This window comes from Cyprinus carpio, chromosome A2 (genome assembly GCF_018340385.1).
Source record: "Cyprinus carpio isolate SPL01 chromosome A2, ASM1834038v1, whole genome shotgun sequence".
NCBI lineage: Eukaryota > Metazoa > Chordata > Actinopteri > Cypriniformes > Cyprinidae > Cyprinus > Cyprinus carpio.
In genome coordinates, this window is record NC_056573.1 from 19,355,503 (window position 1) to 19,367,717 (window position 12,215).

The window sequence follows — 12,215 nt, forward strand, 5'->3', positions numbered from 1 at the left end:
TTCTCTTTAGTGGTGTGCAGTCTGCGCTAGACTATGAATGTGAACATGTGATGCTTGCATTAGGCTAAAGCCTCTCTTTATGAGTGTGTGAAAATGAGATTTTTTTCTAGGAAAATGTGTGTGGTCATGAAAGAGACTAATGTGTCGGAGCCCAACCCCTGACACGGACGTCCGACAGGAATTGTGAAAATCCTATTGTAAATTTGCCTACTCTTCGAAGATAATTGGCTTATTCCTGTGTTAAATTGGCCTGTTCTACAGGATGTTGAGTGGGTTTAACACGCTCTTACTGCAGACACAGTATGTCAGTTTCTGTGGGACTCAGACGGGTATTACATGCAGAATTATTGTATGACAATGATGGACTGATATCTGTGGAGGGCCTGAAGCAGAGGAAGAACGTGCTATGGCACATGGACTGGCATCCGCTTTATCAGACAGACAGACAGATGTATGCCCCCTCACACAGTCATGCACTGCCTCTCTGGAAGAGCACAAATCACCAGTGAGAGGGCTGCCTGGCTGGCTGTGGCGAATTTTAAATGTGAACTGTCATTTTTGGTTGCCATTTTGGCTCAAATCGAAGGATGGTTGAACTTCATCTTGTTTACTTGCTGTCAGTTGCTTGCTGTCCTCCTTCAGAAACCCATGCCAGTGGTGAATACGACCGAGTTACCACCAATTCACCTGGTCTTATTAGAAAATAGAAAAAAGTCTGTTGCAATTTATTCCTTAGCTGAGATTGGATGCTAGCTACGGCTCAAGCTTTTCAGATCGATTGTTCCAAACAAAGCATATAATAACCCCGACAGCCAGTCTTATACAGTGCAGTCCCAATTATGTCACATTTGACTCTAGGAGCCAAACCTTCAGTGACCCTGACAATCATCTTTCTTCACCTCGTTGAGTTTCAGACCTCCATCTCCAACTCTTTCCAATTTGTAGTCAAATGGAAATGTTGTCTCGCTGTGTACCTTAATCATTATCTCCACATCAAACGAACAGAGCAGGCCTCAGTTTATGGCTTTGAAGATTTTTTTCTCATCAGTCTTGTGCCTCAAGGAGCTGCTAGAAAAGTGTGTGTGTTCTCAAGCATGCTTTAACCCTTTAAAGGAATATTCCAGGTTCAATACAAGTTATCCTCATTTGACAGAACTTGTGGCATGATTTTGAATAACAACAACAACAACAACAGCAAGAACAAAAAAATTCACACAGCTCCACCCATTTAAGAAAAATAGGGTTACTTGAAGTGAATCCCGCCAATTCATAAGTGTTACATGCTGTGTTAATAGTATAGCCACAAGACATAAACAATATTTGTGTTAACATTATTTAGTAATTATTTCGAAAATTTGCTTTCTAACCTACTTTTAAAAAGTTATAGCATATTTTACAACTTCGTTGCCACAGCAACATTACACCTTAGAAGCCTAAAAGAACCATAAAAATCATCAGCTCAGACAATGCAGGTTTTAACAAAAGAATAAATGTAAGTGCTTTTCTAAAATTAATAGCTTCCTTCATTGTAAATGCCACACCATAACCTAGATTTTTGCTTTTTTTTAAATAAAGAAGGACTAAGAGCATTTTTTTTTTTGTGGTAATCAACATTACTCCGTAAAAGCTGTTGACTGAGCTCAACTTGTACTGAACTCAGAATATTTCTTTATATGCAGTGAGCATAAGCAGTTAACATTAAGAACCCCGAGGCACAATGTATCCCGTGTACACACTTACACTGGCACATGACAGATGAGTTTGTCAGCAGTTGCAGCTGCTTGCAGGGATAGAATTAGACAGCAGCGTTTATGAATGCAAGAGTTGCGTAAACAAAAATAGAGAAGCTGAGTATTAAAATAAAATTTCTCAATGCAAAATTAATTTTGGTGCAAAGAAATCTGTGATGTTTGCTTTATACGCCATGTCTGATTTCCACAGACAGGTCGAGGACAAGTAGGACAACTGTGAAATATTTAGCAGATAAAGGAGCGATATATTACACAGTAGATCCTGTAGAGCAGGGATGCCCTATCCTGTTCCTGAAGAGCTACCTTCCTGCAGAGTTCAGTGCAAACCCTGCTCCAAAAAACCTGTCTGTAATTATCAAATGTTCTTAAAAAGATCTTAATTAGCTGGTTAATGTGTATTTGATTAGAGTTGGAGATGTAGTTTGCAGGAAGGGAGATATCCATGAACAGGATTGGGCACCACTGCTGTAGAGAGTACCAATATTGTGCTGTACTAATATTGTTCCTCTACACATTTAAAGTCAACATGAGTAGCATTTGCAACCCATTTTACACCTATAGTGAGGAAAATGTGTACTTGGATTATTCAATTATGAATAGATTGTGATTGTGAAAAGTGCTCTTTATTCTTTTTTAAGTTTGACATCTCTGTACGTCATTTTATGACTACCTTTAAATGTGATAAGGGATGTTAAAATAATATTTTTTATTTGAAATATATATTTTTAAGTGTATTTCAAATATATTAGATACCTTATAACTTTAATCCCCAAAGAAACACTTCAGTTAAATGCAACAGTAGAGTAAAACCTACTTGCATTAATATTTTAATTTAACAATTCTTGGGAATTTCTGTGCTGACTACATATCTGTATAAATAATTCCTAGGGTTTTGTACAGAGCAAAACCAAGGATCTGCATTTTCTCTTGATGTCTTTTCCTTGAGTGTTTCGGAATTCTATGCCATTGCTTTCCCTCACCAATGATCATAAATATGGCAGCTGTGAGGAAAAAAAATCATGTGACTGAAACAGAAACAGATGAATATGACAGGAAAATAAGAGGGCTTGGTGACATCATCTGGAAAGGAAAGTTTTTTAAATGCAATGAGCAGTTTACAACATGAATAAAGAAAATAAGCAGGGTTAATTATGTTTTCATGTTAACTTAAGCAGGCTCACCACTCTACATTCAATTAAGTAAAAAGCTGACAAAGATCATTTAAAAGCTTAAAGATCCAAGTCAGAGATGGTTAATTTGTTTTCCAACATTTGTAGTGAGCATTAGTACAACATGAGTTTCTGCACTATTATATGGTCCTTTGTTTGTCAATGTGTACAAAACCATGATGCGTCACCCACGCTATTGTTTAACAGTGTGAAGTACCAACAACCCCCTCCTTTACCATTTTTTTCAATTTGATGTAGAAATTGTGCATCGTCAGTTGGTGTGTGTGTGTCTGAGGATTTATTCCTGCAGCTCTGTTTACATTGTGAATGATTATCCTCGTTTGTTAAAGTATGACTCTGATTATGTGAGTCTCCAGTGAAGAGAGAGGCTGAGATTCTAATAACCAGAAGAGGAGTGTTGTGAACCTGGTTCATTGGGAGCATAATTAATGGAGTGTGGTTCAGTTGTCATGCGTGATATTTCAGCTCTGGATATACTTGAGGAACTCTTTTGATGAATAGGCAATTAGAGAGAGCCCCCTTATGCCTCCTGCCTGACTGATCTCCTTTTAACAGCATTTCTGTTTCTTTGATAAAATGCAAAACGAATCATCAATACCTGGGTCCAGGGAATGCTGAGCCTGTGATTTTAATTGTAATAGGGTGACGCGAACTGCTGAGATATATATGTGTGTGTTTGTGGCCCTTGATTACATTTGCAGTGTATTTTCTGAAACCATCAATAAATATGCATTTTGAATTTTTATACCTGAAAAGTTCTTGGTTCTGATTCAGTGTTGATGTCTCTAGGTTGCTGTGTTTAATGCTAATGTGTTATCACTTGCCAAAGTTTGGCAGAGTCTTAATTGAGTCTTTTTTTCCCTTTTTCTGATGCATTAATCCTGTCTCGCAATCCCGCATTTTCCTTTTTTCTTATATTAATTCTTACTAAAAAGGCTCATCACTCACTTTAATTAGAGAGGGGGGATGTGGGTTTGATTTTCAATGACAGGCTTAAATCTTGTTTCTTTTTTTTAGGCCTTAATCGTAAAAGTCTTATATTATACATAATTGATGATCCTGCTTGGAAAAGAGGAACACAATAAACAGCCGCCCCCTAAATGTTCAAAGGAGAAATCTGCTTGTGTTTCTGTATATTGTACGTTCCATAGAGACGGGGACTGATTCAAACATAGAGTAAAAGTGTTTTTTGAACTTGAAAAAGGCACCACAATGCTCGAGCCAACTGGTCGAATGGCACACACACTCATAAGGTATCCTCACGTACAAGATTCAGAACATTTTTCTATCTGCCGTGCTCAGTAATTCACTCAGTAATGCCATTTCAGTTTACACAGACACTGAAGTTGAGAATGATGGAGATGGCAGACTGAAGCTCAAGGGGCAATCCCATCAGGCTTTGCTGCTGCTGTTTGTGGTGATGGGGCCAGTAATAGGTGCTGGAAGGACACACCTACAGTAATTGCAATTGTTTTTATTGTGGGAAAAGGTAGGAGAATGGCCATTTTTTTATTGTGTGGAGCATCTTGCCATACAAAGGCAAAATATAGCAACTACACAACACTGAAACTATTATTGACTGAATCATTTGATATTAACTTTCTTTTTTCTGAATCTGAGTTTGGTTAAGCCAAACCTGTCCGTCCCAGAACAGATAATGTAAGACAGATTAACTGCAATATATATTCATATTTATTTTCGAAAAATGGAAGCCATGCAAGTTTCTTTCAGGTGAAAGAGCTTAGACTTACATTTTAGTCTGGGTTTCTGCCATGGAATAGAAAATCAAAATGCAATTAGCAATTCAGAATTTATGGCCTGGTTTCACAGACAGGTATTAGGCTAAACCAGGATTAGGTCATAGTTCAATTAGGACATTTAAGTAATTTTTTGAAACATGCCTTAGAAAACAATAATATTACTGGTGTGCATCTTGAGACAAAACAAGTCAAAATACAAAATTTAAAAGAAAACAATGCAAGTTTCTTTCAGATGAAAGAGCTTAGACTTACATTTTAGTCTGGGACTAGGCTTAAGCCTTGTCTGTGAAACTGGGGCTATATCTCACAATTCTGACTTTTTCTGAGAAAACTGCAAAGATCGCAACATTTTATTTTACAGTTAGATTGCGAGAAAAAAAGAAATGAGCTTTAGTAAATGACATAAGATAATTGACAAAAATGGCATACATTTATTATATTTAAAATAATAGACATAAATGACATAATTTTCATTTTTGGGTGAAATATCCCTTTAAAAGTGCCATGGGTAACATTTCTGTGATTTTCGACACACCTAATTTGTGTTATGTGAGAAATATGTAAATATAGGTTATGCCCTTAACGAGCTTGAGAACTTATATTTTTAATATTTCCCACATGAACACACTACCCTTCTGACACTTTGCATGACCCACAATTTAAGAAGCACTGGTGTAAGATACCCCATACGGTTCTAACTCCTTTTTTGCATATTTTTTTGCTGTGTTTTGCCTTTGTAAAGTAGATGCATAATCACAGACTCATAGAATTACAGATGATTTTCATTTATTTTTCATTTACTTGCAAATGGTCTTGACTTCAAAGCTCTGATTGATCCATCTTACCTGGCAGTTTGGCGTGGCATATTTTCTTGCCTCCGGATCACGTTTTTTATGACGGGTCGTAAGCGCAGAGCTCTGCAGTGACCTTAATCTGGGGGAGGTCTTGAATTCTGAGTGCTTCGTTGTCTTTTTTCCTGGAAGCTGAGTGTGAATGACTTCATGTAGAGAGAAAATCTTGTGCTTGTTGACTCAAAGATCTAGCAATCGCAAAGCATTGCTTTCCATAGAACATAGCCATCTGATTCTCCGCTATTCATATGCAACCAGAAGATAATATCAGAATCAAAGAACACAAGTGGTTATGTACACAGTTGCGTACACAGAAAACTCTGTCCAAATCACTCGAGGGTGAAATTTGCTCAGATGTAATACATCACAGCGAGTTTCCATATCATTTCCATCAAGTCTAATGCCACACAAATGCATTCTCATTGGAATTCTTTTCCCATTTGATATCGGAAAACTCTTATTGATCTCGTCAGTGCAATAAAAGCTGCTAAATGCAATGTGATACACATATACTGCCACAAGCTACATGTCTAAAGGACTGTTTAAACAGCTCCCTGGGGCACAGGTATGAGCTGTTTGAACAAACAGGTTCTGTAGAGAATGCTGTTGACTCTTATATTTATATTACTCTTGTCAAAATTGTGATTTTTTTTTAGGGTTTTTAAAGAAGTCTCTTATGCTCATCAAGGCTGCATTTATTTGATCAAAAATACAGTAAAAAAGTAATAGTGTGAAATATTATTGTGGTTTCAAAGAGCTGTTTTCTTTTTCAATATATTCTAAAATATAATTTATTCCTGTGATGCAAAGTTGAATTTTCATATATATATAGTGTAATAAAATGTTGTATCAGTATAATATTTATGTATTAATAAAACAATTATTATTTTTTTAAATAATTAATACGTAGCCTTTTTATTTGATTTTTAAAATCAAATTTTATTTTTCAAACTCCAACTAGTAACTTCTAAAGATACTTTGTTACCTGGTTTACTGATATAAAACCTGTACCCCTCATTTCCAAAAGACGCTTTAGCAGCCAGCCAATCAGAATGCATTTATGACAGCTCTTGCCCTTTTTGTGTGTAATATGCATTAGCTGGCTCATGAATGTTCAGTGGGCATTCTGTGGTCAATTGGGCATGCTGTTTCAGGCTGAGACTAACCATCTTTATTAATACTGGGCACATTTAAATATCTTAAAAAGATATATTTTTTTTTAATAATAATGACATAATTTTTGATTAGTATAAATATGCATGATGTTAAGATAAATCATAGTGCTGACATACCACTGTAATTTCCTTGACTGGTCATTAGCCCCCACCATAACAGAGTCAAGAGATCAACAGTCGTCATCTGGAAATTGATCATTAATATGCTCTCCTATCTTAAAGGCCGACAACATCTCGCCTTCTGCTGTTCTCTTATTTTGCCTGCAGCCGCAAACTATGACTAGACTCTGAAAATGCACCCATGGCTACATATTAAAGTTCAAGCACTGAAGATTTGGCAATTGCAAAGCAGACCTCAGGCTCATTGTACAGTAAATGTAATTTATTGCAAGTAGGCAACATTTGCAGATTCTTAGAGCCAGAAATATGCGAATGGGTTAAAATTAGTATTCAAATATAATTTTGGCACGCGCATAATGCAAGTATTATTGACTCTTGATTGTGATGTTTCTCATTTGTAAGTCGCTTTGGGTAAAAAGCATCTGCTAAATGACTAAATGTAATATGTAAATGTAATTGCAAATGTGAGAAAACTGTATTTTGAACACTATAGCTGTAGCCTGATTTGGTTAGAACTGCCTGTGGAGTTGGGTTAGTTTAGATCACTCCGAGCCGCGGTCACATATTTGTCCTGAAATAGAGAAATAGACCCTTCCTCCTGTCCAGTCAGACGTGAAATCACTAGACTCCTCTCTCCTACCTCCACCCACCAATAACCAATGTCCCAGTCAAAGCTGAGTGCCAAAACTTGTTCATTTCACATGGCAGAATATTTTATGAGTAATACCTGCACACGTTCATGCATTTTACATTGCATGTGTACATCTGTGTACATCTGGAAGAGACATTCTTGTGGCAGATGTGGGTTGGTAGGTGTGTGGTTCTGACAGATCTGGGTAAAAAGTCTTGTGATGCTTTTGTATCCCATCATCTGGAGTTTTCCACACGTTGGCTGCTGCACCTACAGTTGTACTATCAAAAGCACGAGTCCACCAGGCCATACCTGTCATCACCAGGAAAACAGAATGAATCAGAGCATGGAGAAAGACAGGACGAGAGATGGAAGTGAGGAAAGGAGAAAGAGCAGCTGAGATTTTATGACACATTGTTGGGTGAGTTTTGGTTGAGAGCCAGACGGTTGTGATAATGTAAGTGTGCATGAGACAGCTGTTTGTGAACAGATTATTTGATCATGTTTACTACTTTGAGTATATTGTGTCTGTGCTGTGTATAAATATAGGGATGTGAATGAAACATTTAGTTAATTACATAATATACACATAAATCAAATTAATCGCACACTATAAAAAATTATTGCGATTTTATGGTAAAAGATTATAAAAATTCTTGTTCCTTTACTATAGGTTATAGAGGCGAAAACTATAATAAATGGGGCATTTCATGTAATTTTACAGTAAAATGCAGGTTATGGAAATAACATTTCCAGAATACCCAGTGTGACACTCTATATTTGATGGTTTGTCATTGAAATATGTTTTTCTTTTTCTTACTGGTTATGAAGGGTTTTATGTTAATCTAAAGTTAATGTTTATTGCTTTTTGTGTGTGTGTCACGTGTTTTTGGTGGTTGTCAGTGTATTATAGAGGTAGAAATCTTAAATTTTAGTGCTTAGTATATTTTAGGTTTGGAGGTGGGTTTACTAACATTATATCAATTAATGAATTATACAGTTTTTAATTGTAAATTTAAGTTTAATACATATGTTGATACCATATTTTTATGCTCCGGCAACCACAGCTGCCTTGTTTTATTTAATTATTTATTTATAGTGAATATGCACTATCAGTTCTTGGTGAAAAAATGGGATCATGTACAATAATGGCATGTAGGTTTTATATTATTTTTTATTTATTATATCCAATATTTTACAAATATTTTACATAATTAAACAATTAACATTGTTTAAAGCTGTTTGTATAATGTTACTTTTAATGCTTTATAAATTACCCCCCCCCCCAATTTTCTGAATTAAAAAAAAAAAACTTTTTATATAAAGTTTTAATAAAAACTTTTCTTTCCTGAAATATATTCAAAGCCCTAATAATAAGTATGCATATTTGTTTCATTTCTAAACTCTATCTGGTTTGCTTTCAAGGTGTTACGGTGCATATGTGTAAAGCCCAGGATTGTTTAGAGGTACAGTATGTCTGATATCCACCTCGAGCCCATTCATAGCCATTATTGAGCAGTGGGGGATTGATCAACACTAATAGCTCTTACCATGTCTCTTTTTTCCGGTGCTCGTTTTCCATTTCTCTCTTTCCTAATCATTTACCGGTTTCTTATTTTTTTGTCTTGTTCTCAAATTGTCACCAGCTCTGCATCTCCTATATAACTGGTCTCTGGACACTCATTCACATTCATCTTATTATCCACATCATTTCTGAATAGTCTGAAAGCCTAACTTTCCTTTTTCTGCGTAGATTTCCTTGCAGTTGTTCAATACCGGTACTCAAAGTAATTACCCAGGACTATCTCCATCTATCTTTCACTCTTTTTCATCAGGCTTCATCACAGTGCTCTGTCGTAACCTTTGATCTGCTGCTTAAACTGTCTGTCATTTCATCACAGTGTTATCGAGTGGTTTATTTTCGTTTGCGTATCGGTTTTCACGAAAATTCACTCCAGGCCTGTGCTGCCAACACGCCTCAAGGCCAAAGAAAAGAGAGATAAAAGCTAATTTCTGCCTGATTCATCATGTGAAGATTGCCCTGCATTTATTGATAATTGCTTTTTTCTGTTTAAAAGGATGGCGTAAAAATGTCAATCGAGTAAACTCTGAGAAACGCAGCTGTCGCTGCAATTAACTTCTCGCTTTCCTTAATGAAAGGATTAATCCACTGGCAAATTTCTCGGGTCTTTACACACATCTATTCATTTCTCTGTCAGTGGCATAAAGCCGACCCGTGTGGTGAAAAATAGGACTATCTGTAGCTCGTGCTAAAAGCAGCATTCAGCTTCACGGTTTGATGTCGCTTCAACTTTGCCCTATCAGCTTTATGCCCATTGACTTTTAACCATAGCCTCTCTGTCACAGCTTCCTGTCGATGCATCTCTGCTTATCTTCCTCCTTACTGCTTTCTCACACTTCAGCTCTGAACTTCCTTCTTTGTCACAGTGGGACGTCTTCCTGCCCTTGTCTCTAACCTTCAACAAACATACAGCCAGGCAAACACAAGTTCACCTATGAATGCTTTCTGTCGCGAGTAGTCTAAAGTTCACGTGTTTTGAGTTGCACACACTTGATCAATTGCTAATGTCACTCGACAGAGAGCGAAAGGGGCCTTGGACAATCAGTCACCTCATTGATCCGGTTTTCTTTTCATCACTCCGTGAACACACACACAAGCAAGTTAAACCTGATAAATCAGACACTTGGCAAATGTCGATCAGTCATAGTTTTTTAGTTAACCCATTGATCAAAGCTCAAGACTTTATGGCTCTCATTTCAGCAAAGCTGTTCTGCCTGTATCGGACAGCATCTGTTGGGGTTCAATACTCTGCGGCTGGAGTGATTTATTATAGACAGCGGTATAACTCCAGGGATGTCTGCTGTACTTGAAGGCTGCGGTTTAGGTAAGCTTTTCGGTGTCTGACTGTTAATTGTTTTTCAGACTGGCGTTCAGAAATGTTCCTGACAGAATTTTGCAGGCTTTTGGCCCAAGTTTGGATCAAACCAAATTTTTTATGCATGATTTTATGCATTTATCCAGATGTACACAGATGTACACACAATCCTATCCTCTTACCTGGAGAAGAATATAAATTAGCTGTTATGTTGAGTTGATTGGCATTAATGTATTCTTAATGTGGTCACAGTACCACAATACACTTAAAAAAAAAAAAAAAAAAATGTGTAGAAACAATTTTCAACCAATAAATGACCAATTATTAAAACCGGTACTATTTGTACGTTTTTGTCTAAATAAAAAGTAAAAATCTAAAATGAAAAACCAATCATTTTAAATCATACAGGTGAATCACAACATAATAGAATATTTTACAAATGTTAAAAAGCAGTATAAACAAAATAAAATAGAGATTTTTAATTTAGTTTGTTATATATTTTTAAAATTAAATATTAATATATTAAATTGAATTTATCTTCTGTCTAACGCACATCTAACGCTCACTTAAATTTAATCTTTAAAACATTAATAATTTAATAACACCGTAAAATGTAATCTATAGCAAATTTAAAAATTAATATCCATTCATATAGTATAGTATAGTGTTGTAATTCACCTGTAGGATTTAAAATGATTGGTTTGACCTTTTAGACAAAATAATACAAACATTACCAGTTTTAATAATTGGTCATTTATTGGTTGAAAAGAATTATTGGCTTATTGTATCAGCCAGAATTTTAATATTAAGATTCCTTAAAAATTTTTCTAAAAAATACAATAAGATCTGGTTTTAAGTACACTCTAAAAACTGCTGGGTTGAAAACAACCCAAATTGGGTTATTTTGGCAACCTAGCGCTGGATCAAAAAGGGACGAACCCAACAAGTTGGGTTATTATGTTTAACCCAGCATGCTGGGTTGGTTTTTTATGGTTTAAAATTACTACATTGCTAGGCTAAAATGAACCCAAATTGAGATAGGCATTAAACCTATAAGTCTTGTTCATTCATAAACATTCAGTTATATTTAATATTCTCTTAAATATTTTTTCCTCCATCGCTAGTCTTTTGAGACCAATATTTTCTTTTGAACATACATGTTTGCTATCGTATAATTTAAGATTTATTCATATATAAATATCGGAATGGATTACTTCTACAATAACTCTGTATTTAGGCGTAATTTTCGTTCATCGGATTCTGGCTTTTTAACTATTCCTGTAACTTGTTTACGCTCTATGGGTGACTGGGCCTTCTCTTCTGTGGCACCTAAACTCTGGAACTCTCTTCCTACTGAAATTAGACAAGCTGAATCCCTTAGTATTTTTAAATGTTCTCTTAAAACGTATTTTTTCCGGTTAGCATATACAGGTGCTGGTCATATAATTAGAATATCATCAAAAAGTTGATTTATTTCACTAATTCCATTCAAAAAGTGAAACTTGTATATTATATTTATTCATTACACACAGACTGATATATTTCAAATGTTTATTTATTTTAATTTAGATTTTTATAACTGACAACTAAGGAAAATTCCAAATTCAGTATTTCAGAAAATTTGAATATTGTGAAAAGGTTCGATATTGAAGACACCTGGTGCCACACTCTAATCAGTTAATTAACTCAAAACACCTGCAAAGCCTTTAAATGGTCTCTTAGTCTAGTTCTGTAGGCTACACAATCATGGAGAAGAATGCTGAATTGACAGTTGTCCAAAAGACGACCACTGACACCTTGCACAAGGAGGGCAAGACACAAAAGGTCATTGCAAAAGAGG

The 12,215-nt window shown here is 35.7% G+C and overlaps 1 protein-coding gene across 4 annotated transcripts in view; it reads left to right on the forward strand.

Annotated features, from left to right (window-relative positions):
- The window catches only part of LOC109098930, a 129,515-nt gene that overhangs the window by 10,820 nt on the left and 106,480 nt on the right, over nucleotides 1-12,215 (forward strand). The window contains exon 1 of one of the 4 annotated variants that reach the window (XM_042777515.1): nucleotides 9,538-10,384. The exons of the other annotated variants lie outside the window; for them this stretch is intronic. The gene's annotated coding sequence lies outside the window, so the exon portion shown is untranslated. Of the gene's footprint in view, nucleotides 1-9,537; nucleotides 10,385-12,215 lie in introns of those variants that run through there. 4 annotated transcript variants of the gene reach the window in all.